The sequence below is a fragment of the Triticum dicoccoides genome, chromosome 4B, assembly GCF_002162155.2.
Source record: "Triticum dicoccoides isolate Atlit2015 ecotype Zavitan chromosome 4B, WEW_v2.0, whole genome shotgun sequence".
Classification (NCBI taxonomy): Eukaryota; Viridiplantae; Streptophyta; class Magnoliopsida; order Poales; family Poaceae; genus Triticum; species Triticum dicoccoides.
In genome coordinates, this window is record NC_041387.1 from 314819023 (window position 1) to 314832916 (window position 13894).

The window sequence follows — 13894 nt, forward strand, 5'->3', positions numbered from 1 at the left end:
CTAGCTCACGATTCTGGACTTTGGGCCACACGCCGGTGGCCTGCATGTTTGGGGGCCCATGTGTTCTAATTCTGCGCATTTCATATTGCAAGAGATCGGTATGGCACTGGTTTTAGATGTTGTCGCAAGGCGAATACAAAAAATTGAATAAAGCACGACAACGGTTAGAATGAAATGGAACGACAGTTCCTAACCAGCAATCAGAGTTGCAATTCTATCAACGATATCCTACGTGATAAATAATACCGTCGTACTACTTATACACATTGGGCACTTCTTTCACTATGCCATATTATTACATCAAAATCTCTCGGAGGATAGATCAGTTCGGTAGTTACGTGCTGCTACTGAAGAATTTCAAAGTTGATTTGGACCAGCTCTCCTTGCCGAGAAAGTTTGATTTTGACATCATCCCCTACCGCAATATTTGATTTAGATTTGGACCTTGACCATCCTTTAGCATCAATCATCATGCGACAATCCTTTGTACTTACGGTATATTGAGCAGGTTAATTCACACCAAGGCTGCGCATGGTAAGAGAAACTTGGCCACAGTTGCCCGGATTGTTGAATGACTCACATGTTGCTCTAGGATTTCTCTGTTTGCAAACATGAAGACATACAAAAATAGTTAGATCAACATAGTGAATCATGTGAAACAACATGGAAAGAAAAAAGAAAGAAGGTTTTTGTAAGGACTTTGGTATATGCCGTGCGAACTGTAGCCCAGTCTATTGCCGGTGCAACTGCTGGTTCCATTATTGTTGCACGGGCTGGAGCAGATGCAAGTGCAACTACAAGTGTTGGTGCAGGTGCCGAAGCCGTTGCTGGTGCCCGTGCCAGTGCGACTGGTAGTGCTGCTGCTGCTACCGGAGATGGTGCTCCTTGTGGAGCTGGTGCTGGTGCCGGAGCAGGTGCCGGTGTCGATGCCCGATCCTTCGGTAGATCAGCCTGATCCGCTGACGCGGCCAGTGCCCAATCCTCAGGTGGGATCAGACTGAGCCGCTGCCGCTGTCAGTGCTAGAGCAAGTGCCATTGGAGAAGGTGCCAGTGCTCGATCCATTGCTGAAGGTGGTGCCGATGTGCGAGACAGGAGCGATCGTCTCTGGTCTGCTATGATCGGCTTTCTAACTTGACTAGGCTCCGTGACCTTAATCCAGTGTTTTTCTTCATTTCTTTTAAAAGCAAGAAGGACTAATTGTGGCGTGTTTGTTAAACCAAACTACAGTTCATCATAGGGCTTCAGAATGTACTTAGACAACAAACCGATCCAATTGTGTCCAGTAATATAAGTGATGGACAGTGCCTTCGTTAGTGACATGACATAAGAAGTGAAACCTGCAAAAATAACCATCATAGAGCAAACCAAACGGTTTATTCTGTGACGAATGTTACATGGCAAAACCTGCATCGTAAAATTGCAGCAGAAGTAAGAAAACATGACATTACATTAATAATATTTAGACAGTAAATCAATAAGATTTACTTGATGTGACATGAGTGAATCCTTACCAGGAAATCACTATGTTCAAGTTCTAAATAGAAGATTAATCATCCAATTATGCGTGGCATGCACACGCCCCGCTTACTCCCACAAGTAGGACAGTCCAATGGTCGTGACAAATTGTATGGACCGAACATCCGTGGGACTGGAAATCCTGGTGGGTGCGATAAACCCTGCAATGCATATAGATATTGGAGTGTAACCATAATTGATAAACCGCCCTCACAAAAAAGATGATATGGATTCTTCAAAATATACAGATTGAATTGAGTGGACAGACATTAACATAGACTATTCTCAGGACTAACCACACATCAAAAGCGGCAGTACTAAACAATACAGGGTTCACATACACAAATCAAGTACTGAACAATAGTACTTACTACAGACAAGCAAAGTTGCACTAATTAAACCCTGCAACCTATTTCTTGCCACCGACCTACGGGATTTACCCCACATAACTGACTAGGTCATGGACTCATGGGAGATGTCTACCAGCACCATCATCATCTCGTCAACCTTGGAGAACCTAACAGAGTGGTCTTTCCACTCATAAACATGACGATGAAGACAGTCCGCATCAGATTTGTGGGGAAGCTTTACAAGAATAACTTCCTTTGTAATTGAAGGCACAACTAGGAAATTGTTGTGGTGAAGTACACCCTCGAGAACACGCCTAACAATAATGATACAGGAAAACACTAGTTCACGACACGTGGCAACAAGGACACAACAACTGGATAGTTTAGCAATACAACTCATCCTCAGGTCTTCCAGTTCACACGGCATGACTTTGAGAACTTCATCTCCACCGCGGACCTGGTTCTAATTCAAACAGAAACCAAATATTTTATTACTACCTCCATTCAGAAATATAAGATGATTTTCAATATTTTACTCCATATAAGACTACATATACACACAGAAATGAGTGAACAAACACACTAGAACATGTCTTCATAGGCATGAGAGTAGAGGGATTACTTGCAATATCCATAACACAAGTTACTGAGGCTAATATACTCTCTTCAAAGGTAGCATTGATGTTCATAAAGTAGCTGAAAGTAATCTATAAGAAATCAGTGTCAACCTCTCCCATGTTTTGGTCAAAAGAGTAATTTAGAACCGTCATTTGGCACACAAAAATCACATGCAAGATCACCCAAAAAATTGTACTACTAGCACTAGTACTGCGTGTTAGATGAAAAAACACGATCAAGATTGAGAAAAAGATCGTTAAGAAGAGATATTACCTGGACTTGCTTAATGAGGGATCCCTGAGAGGGGGCCTTGGACATGGCGATGGCCTTGAGATTGTCTGCAGTAGTCTCCGTGGGGTGCTTGAACTTCTTCGTACCCTCAGCCTCGACGGTTTTTTCCAGAGCCATAGACATCACTTCGGCCGGTGCTCCAGGGTCCATCTAGAAAATGTCAAATAAAAATAATAGAAAAGAAACCATAATCACAAACCCAAAAGAAGAACAGAGTGTGAGTTATAAGATCAGTTTTGGGGTTGCAAGACCGGGTCTTGGCCAGAATCAACACCATTGATGCACTCACCTTTCCTTCTTTGAGAGAGAAGAACAATGGCAGAAGCAGGTCGGGGTTTTCTTGAAGAAATAAGGAACAAGATGAGGGAGAAGCGTGTTGGGGTTTTCTTCAAGAGAGGAAGCTAAGGGAGAAGAGTGAAATGATGGTTGCTTCGTCCGTACAACTTACTGTTGGAAAGGTGGGGTTTTTGTGATTTGACGGATCATTGGGCATTACTGCAGCGCTTCAATCGGGGTAGTCTACCATGCAGTTGGGCACTCTAGTACGGAGTAATTTAGTGCATGGCTAGTGGACCCCAATGCTGGTTGTCCCACACGTTGGCGAAAGTGACTAGCAAGGTTCCCAACGACCATCGAGTAGGATCCGCACGATAGAGCATGTCCATTGTTTTTGAAGAAAAATTGATTACATCAAGCATTTCCACTTTTATGACGGAGGAGTACGAAAGACGGCGACCACTTGAACTTACACAGTGCTCCTACTACTAGGCATGTGCAGTGGTTCATACGTCAGTACTACATAATCTTGTTGCTAGTGTAGTAAGATATGACGATAACAAATGATGTTGTGCGCATGTCAACTATATGAACAGTAATGTAACATACCCCTTTTATGGCTGTCCGGTCGAGAATGAACGATGAGATCAATGTTAACAGAACTAGGTCTACAGCGCATGGAGAGTACGGTGCTACAGTACTCCACGGAACATGAACCATATGAAGCACGAATCAATGTTAGGCAGGGTGTATGGGATGGGAGCAAAAGTTCCCTTCTCGACCCACTTTTGGGTGTTTGGCAGAGTGCATGAAGGGTGCATGAGTCCAAACTAGTAGGTTAACACAACTACACTATGAGCATGCATGAAGAGGTGTGATGAGATGAACATGCACAAAGAGGGAACAACTATATTGAGATGAGAATGCAACCAAACACACCCACACGCTTTGTGCTACAGTGACTGATCTGCATCGTCTGAGTTTGATCCAACGATCATGTTGTGCCGAGACATGGACATGCCCATGCAGAGGATGCCTAAACACCACCGAAGTCCCTCTGCTTCTCAAGGTGCACGACATTGGTGATGCGGGGTGCCACCTCCCGTAGAGCCCGCTCTCGGTCGACGGGAGCTAGCTTGTCAAAGACGGTGTAAAATGGCACGAATGGATTTCGGTGACGGAGTCCTCAAAGGATTCACCCGGCAACGGCAACGACAACCCACAACCCCTCCTTGTCCAGCTCCGCCCCCACCATCGCACGGAGACGGCTTAGATCCTTTGAGATATAGGTCAAGAAGGAGACCAGGTCAGGAAGCCACAGCTCGTTGAAGTCGACGGGGTGGTCGAACGGGTTTAGCCCGACGCCCGCCATGGTCGCGCTGGCACGACAGTAGGCATCACGCAGCCGCAACACGTGCGTGGCAACATGGTCCACCAGGTGGCTGGGGAGATCCTAGACCTCGTCACGAACGGCCCACTCGTGCTCCAGCCAGCTCGCCTGACCGCCCATCGCATCTCCTAATTTCTGTAGCAACACCGCCGACGCCTCGAGCATCTTTGTGGTGGACGCCTGCCGCTTTTGAAGCTCCGTGAACTCCCGCACATAAAGGAGGAGCATGTCACTCCTCTCCTCCTTGAGCTCAAGGAGCTCCACGTCCTTGGCCCTAAGCTCCGCATTCTTGGCCTAGAGCTCCTGTGTCAGGCACCTCACCTCAGACTCCGTGATCTGGTGCGCCACCATGGAACCAGGTAGAAGCAGTGGGGAGAGGAAGCAAAGGGGGCGAAATGGCTGAAAGGCAATGCAATCTATGGGAAGGCGGAGGGAGCTAGCCGAGGAGCAAGGTGAATCTTTTTGTTTTCACCATGGGAAAACACCAGTTGACGAATTTTCACATTAGGGAGCAGTGGGTTTTACAGGCGGAGTCATCATGACTAATTGCTACCGCGCCTGCTCCCGTCAATAAAAAAAGCCTGCCGCACCCAAAGACCAGATCAACGCCGCGGTGGATATTTAAATTTACTTGTTGGCAAGCAGATAAAAAAGGGGTGAAAAAACAAATGTGGCGGCGGCCTAGCTAATCGGTCGCACTAGCCCAACTAGCTAGCCACCTTGCTTCACTGATGTACTCGGCAAGAAAGGTGGTCTTTCGTGATTTGATGACCCATTTACTTGCTTCGGCGCTACCACTGAGGAGGACCCAGAAAACGCACGGTAGGGCGTCCCACATCTTGGCAAGGAAGAAAGTATGCGGGCACCACCCGGGAGGACCCAAAAACCGCGCGGTAGGGTGTGCCACGTCTCGGCATGGAGGAAAAATGTGTGTGTAAATATATACTATATTAGATGTACTACCTATGGTTCAACCTCGGGACCCAGCCAGTCGGTCGAAAACACCCCACTAGCCAAACAGCTTCATCATGCTAACGTGGCATGAAGGATAGGTGTGCTTAGCTCCGTCTCGACCATATGTCTCTTGTTCTAGGCGATTCTTCTATTTTCCAAGCTTTTTTAGTTATAATAACACCACGGCAAGCTCGCGCCGCTCTTCGTGTGTGCCTCGTGCGTCTAAAGGTTAGACGATGGAGAGGAGAGAGAGATCGCAGACATGGGACCCACCAGTAAGTGAGTCAACGGTCATGCACGTGTTGACGAGCCACTCCCTCTACTCTACTCAATGTAATACTGTATAAAATCATGTTATGGGACAAAGCCAACAACCATTGTTGTTCGCTACCGACTTATGCTTTGTAGTCCAGGTTGCCAGTTCGACTCTCGTCTTTCAGATTTGTTAGTTTTAGGTCCAAATTTGATCAATGACAAGTGGGACCCCAGTGTGTTATTCCGATATTTTAGTGTAGGATGTTTTTTTTTTGCACAAACACTTTGCGCGGTTAGACAGGTAACGGCACGAGTTACACGTATTTTGCAAGTTTAGGAACAAAAATGACAGCAGCATAGAATATCACATCCACCCCGCAGCTTAGACGCTATGCTGATATGTCAGTGCAACAGACCCTGGGCATGTTGCCTTGACTGTGCACAATCACGGGAACAAGATTATAGCATCAGGCCATGCCAGAGTACAAGAGACCAAGATCTTCGAAGGACCAGCATGCAGAGCAAGAGGACCAAGATCAAGCCAGAGAAGCAAGATACCACCAGGAGAAAAGCCTCCCTTGCCGGGTAAACGGGCTTGACAAGGGCAGAGCCACCCCCGAAAGAGAGCGTCCAAGACGTCCCGGCAGGGCCTGCCGGGACTCACAGAGGCAAGAAACACCTCATCAACCACTCCCCCACGACCCACATTGTCAATCAGTGCGGTGTCAAGCTGCAAAGTGATTAAGTGGCAGCCGTTCGCCACATGGTAGCCTCTTTCTACAGGAAAGCGTACAGATGACACCCGTCATGTGACATGTCAAACAAGCAGGCATGGAGCTGGCAAAATAAGCCCGGCAAGGCTTGCCGGGCGAGCAACAATGTGACGTTGAGCGGTGCATTTAATGCGCTCTGTCAGCCTGTAGAGTTAGGTATGATAGCACTGTTTGCTATCTTATAAGTGCATAATGACTGATTTGCCATTGTGGTGACCCCTTAACCTATAAAAGTAGGCCCATGGCAACCTAGAAAGGCTTCGTGAGGTTGGAAAGTCGGACACCCACGCACTCATACACGCGTAGACACTGCCGGCCCTGCCGGGAAAGTGTACTATGTTCCACCACCATTCTTCCACCATCAATCCACCAAAGCAGGAGCAGGGTTTTACGCCTCGCGGCAGCCCGAACCTGGGTAAAATTGCTCGTTTGATCCCTGCCGTGCTGCCCCATGCTCCTCTGCTCTTTGTGCAATGTGACACCCCCCCTGCCGAACCAGCAACGGGCCCTTGGTCCCATAGGTGGTCATGGTTTCCCGCAACATCTTTGGTGCACTAGGTAGGGGGATCACTTGCGCGAACCTGAAAGCATGCGCAGCGCGTCATCTTCATCGCCATCTCCATATTTGACGACGCCATCAACCATGGCACCCAAGAAGAAGTCCGGTGTTTCGGCTCAACCGTCCACCTCAAAGGCTCCACCACCTGCAACTACCAATAATACGGGAGGCGCGGAGACACGCGAGGGTATGGAAGCCACTAGAGCTGTGGTCGGAGCAGGCGGCACCATCACCACTTCCCCCGCGGCCGAAGCAAGAGCAGGAGCCACCGAGGAAGAGTGACATCAGCAACACCCCGATGGCTGCGCTCCATGAGGTACGGGAGGAGGAGCTACTCCGTCCACCCAACGGGCACAGCCGCAGCAGTGGCGCTCGGTCAGGGGCGAATCGCTGCCCGCCGGCCGCCCCTATCACGGGAGTGGCCGCGCCTCCCCTTGGGCGAGCCAACCAAGCCGCTGCACCCGATAGAGCCGCTGGCCCTCAAGCGCCTTCGCCGCGCCACCATGCCATCTAGGTGGCCGCCCCGCAATAGCGGGGGTGTAGTACTATCGCTGCTGGCACCGCTAGAAGCCGAGTGATGGTACAATTTGCATCGTCGTCACCTATGCCGAGCACGGCTACAAAGGCCATGGCGCGAGCTCAGCTGCTACTCAGATTCTTGCCAACAGCTGAGCAGATGGATGAGTGGCGTGCCACCATCCAGAGCCTGCTTGGTTTCACCAAGGCTGGGGGCTCACAGCGAGCCAGCCCACCACGACCTCCCCAACTGACGGCAACGGCTCGTGCTGCTGGTCGTACGGAAGGGGCCACCCCATGGTGCTGTCCCCGCCACGACAACCAGCACGAGCTCGATAGCATCAAGAACCCGATGACGTCTCAATGGCCTCTTCTAACCCTCAAGCTCATCCAGATCGATGGTAAGCCCCGGAGGACAGGCGGAGAGAAGACACGCACATTGTCGTTGAGCAACGCCAAGATGACTGCTGTCGGACCGATGGGTGCAACGGTCCTGACATTGACGAGCCTACGCTTGATATTGGCAGGTGCCTACCTTTTGAGGTTGGGTGCCCCACCTTTACTCGTGAGATACGGCAAGTCCGTTGGCCATCCGTCCGCATGTTCAAGCCAGAAATACTCGAGAAGTATGATGGGAGGCTCAACCCGACAGAGTTTCTGAGCATCTACACCATTGCTGTCCAAGCTGCCGGGGGAAGAGATGAGAAGGTATTTGCCAACAACTTCCCTTTGTCTCTCAAGTCCAATGTGAGGTCTTGGTTGATGCATCTATCGGAGAAGTCCTTTTCATCGTGGGCTGACCTTTGCCATGAATTCATTGGCGCCTTCACTGTCGGCCATCAAGAACCAGGCGGGCCCAGCGATTTGCAGCTTCTCCAGCAGAAAGAAGGAGAGACTCTCTAGAAGTATTTTCAGAGATTCAGCAAAGTCCACAGGAACATCCCAAACATCCATCTGGCAGCTATGATAGCCGCCTTACAGTCTAATGTGCACAGCCGCAGGATTCGTTCCAAGATGAATGTATGGTTGCCCAAGGTTGTGAAGGACCTTTACACTATGGTGGATAAGTGTGCTCGGATGGAGGAAGGGAGGAAGTTACCGGGAGAGGAGGATTGCATTAATATTGATTTAGAAGAAGATGATGAATCCACCAGTCAGAAGAAGAGCAAGAAGCGCAAAAAGAGGTGCAAGGATAAGTAGTGATGACTGTTGAAGGATCAGGTACGCCTAGTACCGGCAAGATAGCCAAGGCTGAAGTCCCCGGTAAAGGAAGCTGCCATGTGCGCTCATTGCCGGGAAGATGCGGCTGCCGAGAAGGCCGGGAAAGGCGATGGGCCATATTGCAAGATCCATCGGACCAAGGGCCACGACCTTTAAGAGTTTTATCAGGTTGAGCAGCTTGTCAAGAGGTAAAGAGCTGAGTACGAGAAGCGTGACAAGGAAAAATGTCAGAATGTTGCTGGCGGTAAGGGTTGAGGCGGTGAAGCAAATCGCCCCGACAAACCCTTTTGGAACAAAGGAAAACCCGCCAGAGGTCAAGAGAAGGAAGCTTATGATGATGCGAGTGATGGAGGGGATAACCAGTGAGCAAGAGTTTCATAAGGCCACTAATGCCTTGTGCATTTATGGGGTGCATCTCTGTACACCTCTCACCGCCAACTCAAACAGTGGGCGCGTGAGGTCAGTGTCATGGAACCAGCACCAGAGGCCCGGAAACCACCCAAATGGTCTTGCACGCCCATCGTCTTTGACAAACAGGATCATCCTGATCGTACCAGTACGGTAGGATGCTTGCCATTGTTGGTCTCTCCAACAATTCGCAACTTCAAAGGCACTAAGATATTGGTGGACAGCGGGGCTGGTTGAATCTGATTTCCCCAAAGGTTATCAGCAAGCTTCAGATAGTGGAAGAGGAGTTAGAGGTCACCAACATGTTTAAGGGAGTTAATCCCGGCAGGAGTCATCCTAAGGGAAAGATCATGTTGCCTATGACATTTGGAGGGTAGCTGAACTATCGGACAGAAAAGATTGTGTTTGATGTGGTTGACCTCTCCTTGCCATACAATGGGATCCTTGGACGAGCAGCCCTGGCCAAATTCATGGAGGCATCCCACTATGCCTACAATACCTTAAAGATGCCTGGGCCACTTGGAATCATTTCCATCCCATCGGATGAGAAGGATGCAATCATTTGCATGGATAATATGTACCAGGATGCGATCGCGGCAGAGGTAGTGGCAGCGGATGTTCCCGCCAAGGAAAGGAAAGGAAAGAAGAAGGATAGCAAGGACGCTACCAAAGAATCCAGGAAGCGTACCTCTTCGGAGTGTGTTATGCCTGCTGATGACTTGCTGGAGTGTTCCAACAGCAAAAGGACCAAGGTTACTGCTCCACAGGTGAAGAAGGTCCCAGCAGGGCTGGCTGGCATTGATGGTACCTTCACCATCAGCGCCACCCTCCATGACAAATAGGAAAGCGTGCTTGTTGCCTTCCTGCGGGCGAATATCGATGTGTTTGCCTGGCAACCATCTGATATCCTCGGTGTTCCCAAGGAGGTAATCGAACACCACGTTGATGTCCGCCCACACACCAGACCTGTCAAGCAGAAGGTCCGGAAGCAGGCTCTAGAGAGGCAACAATTTATTGTAGAGGAGATCAAGAAGCTTGAAGCAGCTGGCTTGGTCATAGGAGTGCTACATCCCACTTGGCTAGCAAATCCAGTAGTAGTCCGGAAGGCTAACGAGAAATGGAGGCTTTGCCTAGATTTCACAGATCTCAACAAGGCTTGCCCGAAGGACCCATTTCCCTTGTCACACATCGATCAGATTGTGGATTCCACTTCAGGCTGCGAATTACTTTCCTTCATGGATGCATATTCTGGATATCACCAGATCTTCATGTCCAAGGAAGACAAAGAGAAGACCTCGTTCATCACCCCATGTGGTACATATTGTTTTATCTGCATGCCATTCAGATTAAAGACTGTTGGGTCTACTTTTGCAAGGGCAGTCCAGATTGGTTTCGAACCACAGCTGCACAGAAACATTGAAGCCTATAGGGATGACATTGTGGTCAAGACCAAGGACAGAGCAACTCTTATCCAGGATTTGGAGGAGACGCTTGCAAATCTGTGCAAGATCAACTTGAAGCTCAACCCAAAGAAGTGTGTGTTTAGCGTTCCCTCCTGCAAGCTACTTGGGTTCTTTGTGTCCCATCGGGGAATCAGAGCCAATCCCGAAAAGATCAAGGCTATCGAGCAGATCCAAGCGCAGGGACAATTAAGGATATGAGGCGTCTGACAGGGTGCGTTGCCGTGCTAAGTAGATTCATTTCCAAGTCTGCCGAGCGCGCCCTGCCGTTCTTCAAAATCTTGAAGAAGGCAGGACCCATGAAGTGGACCCCAAAGCAGATGCGGCCCTGCAAGAGTGGAAGGCCTACTTATCTTCTGTACCCACCTTGGTTGCTCCCAAACCACAAGATCTATTGCTGCTATACTTAGCGGCAACCAACCATGTGGTTAGCGCAGCCTTGGTGGCACAGCGGGAAGTGGACGAGGCAGAGAGTGAGCAAGGACCGGTAGAGTCAGATAAGGATCAGGATAGAAGTAAGCATGGCAACGATGGCAACCCCAAGGACACTACATGGAAGAAAGTGGTGCAGTGCCCAGTGTACTTTGTCAGTTCCTTGTTATAAGGGGCTCGATAGAGGTACTCTGGTGTGCAAAAATTGATCTTTGGTCTCATCATGGCCTCAAGGAAACTGCACCACTACTGCCAAGCCCATGAGATTATGGTTGTCACTTGCTTCCCATTGCAAAGAATATTCCGAAACCCTGATGCTACTGGTAGAATAGTGGAGTGGGCTTTGGAGTTATCCAGTTTTGGTCTGAAGTTTGAGAGCACATCAACAATTCAGAGCAGGGCGTTGGCCGAGTTTATTGCAGAATGGACGCCAACCCCTGATGAGGAAGTGACAGAAACAGTTATCCCTGGCAAGGTGGCACCCCAAGAATGGATCATGTATTTTGATGGTGCCTTTTCGCTACAAGGGCAGGGGTTGCCATGCTTCTTGTTGCACCCTCAGGGGAGCACTTGAAGTATATCGTCGAGATGCATTTTGCCCGGGAAGAGGCAACCAACAATACAACAGAGTATGAAGCGCTCCTTGCCGGGCTCAGGATTGCCACAGATTGGGAATTAAGAAGCTGATCATTCGAGGAGATTCACAACTTGTGGTGATACAAGTCAACAAGGATTAACAAAGTCCATTGATGGAGGCATACATTGATGAAATGAGAAGATTGGAGGAGCGCTTTGACGGATTGCAAACAGAGCACATACCCCATGCAGAAAACAGCATAGCTGATCATCTATCGAAGTGTGCTATGCAAAAGCTTCCTGTGGAACTAGGAACTTTTGTTCTCCATCTTACTCAGCCCTCCGTACCCCCAGCAACAATGTCCTGGAAAAGGAGAAAGATGGACTCCGGTAAGCCTCTCCCAGTAGAGCCTCGTGGTCCTGCCAGGGATCCTCTCAGAAACTCACAACTTGCCGACCCGCACCGTCCCACCGGGACCACGGTCCCCGCGGACAAGGAGTGTGCCCCTGCAGTTGAGGAGGTGCCGCTAGTCCTCATTACTGAGCACCAGGCTCCAACTTGGGCAAGGCACATAGTCCACTTTCTCCAAACTGGAGAACTCCCCAATGAACAAGATGATGCTGAAAGAGTAGCCCGGAGGACCAGTATGTACCAGTTTGTCGATGACACTCTGTACAGAAGGAGGCCCAACGGTGTGAAATTGAAGTGCATCTACCGGGAAGTAGGAAAGGAACTGCTGGCTCAGATACACAGAAGCATGTGCGGCTCCCACATTGGATCAAGGGCATTAGTTGGGAAAGCATTCCGTCAAGGATTCCATTGGCCCAGAACCCTCAAAGATGCGGTCGAGCTAGTCACAAAATGTGAAGCCTGCCAGTTCCATTCCAAGAACATCCACCTGCCTGCCCAAGCTCTTCAGACAATCCCTTTATAATGGCCATTTTGGTCTGGGGCTCGATATCCTTGGGCCTTTCCCCCGAGCAATCAAGGGCTTTGAATACTTGTTCATTGCCATCGACAAGTTTACAAAGTGGCCGAAAGTCACTCCTGTGAGAAAGGTGACTGCTCAGTCAGCTATCAAGTTCTTGAAAGAGTTGGTGTGTTGATTTGGAGTTCCGGCAAGGATCATTACCGACAACGGCACATTGTTCACGAGCCACACCTTCATGCAATATGTTCGCACCCTTAGAAGCAAGGTCTCATTTGCATTTTTCGCACATCCCAGAAGCAATGGGCAAGCTAAGAGGGCGAATACTGAAGTGCTGCGGGGCCTCAAGTCAAGAACCTTTGATACGCCGTGGAAGCACGGCAGGCGGTGGATTGATGAGCCGCCGGTAGTCCTCTGGTCCCTCAAAACGACAGCACATCGAGCTACCGGGTAAACTCCTTGCTCGCTGGTCTATGGGGCAGAAGCAGTTATCCCCATGGAACTCATTTTCGAGTCGCCTCTGTCGGCATTTTGGATACGGGGGTACCCAGACTTGCCTGTCCGTGGTCCACTCCGTGGCTCCATCGATGGCCTGGTACGGACCAACTTCAGCATCAACAACTCAAGACCCTCGTGAGGGGCCAAACCTCGTGAGGTGGACAACACCAAGACCTCCAAGGGGATCGGCGTCCTTAGGCTATCTCCCAAGGAGCAAAGATTTCTATGCAAGATGCACCTCACGAGGCTCGACGTGAGCCATGACGACCAAGGCCAGGCAGGCGCTAGGCGGGCACCAGCGGGTGTAGTGTACCAGTTTCCTCTTCAGCGCAAAGGAGGCAAGCAGCTGGCGCGGAGTCCCAAGGAATCAACCAAAGGTTTCCATTCCGGTGAAATGAGACCAAGACCGCTAGGACGGAGGTCATTGCCGAGCCTACCGCAGCGTCACGACGACAGGCTTTTGTAGGCGAAGACCACTTTATTCAGGATAGGATGTACTTGTTGTCTCCTTTCAAATCTGGCCATTGTGGGATCCCTTCTCGCCAACATTTGGGAAGAGGACCAATGCCACTAGAAATAGGACCTAGCCAACACCATAGAAGGGAGAGACCGAGCCGGATCCATCGAATCCATTCCACCCTCACCAGCTCACCCAAGCCCAAGTACACCTCATCTCCTGAGGCCGTTCAACCACTGTACTAGTTCATCCTGAGCCCCTCGAGGCAATCCACCACAAAGCAGGAGTAGAGTTTTACACCGCAAGGTCGCCCGAACCTGGGTAAACTGATGTGTCTTTCTTTCCTTTGAGCTCGATGTGCTAGGTTGTGAGGTTTCACGAGTAGCACACTGGGTAGGCTAAGATCTCCGCATGC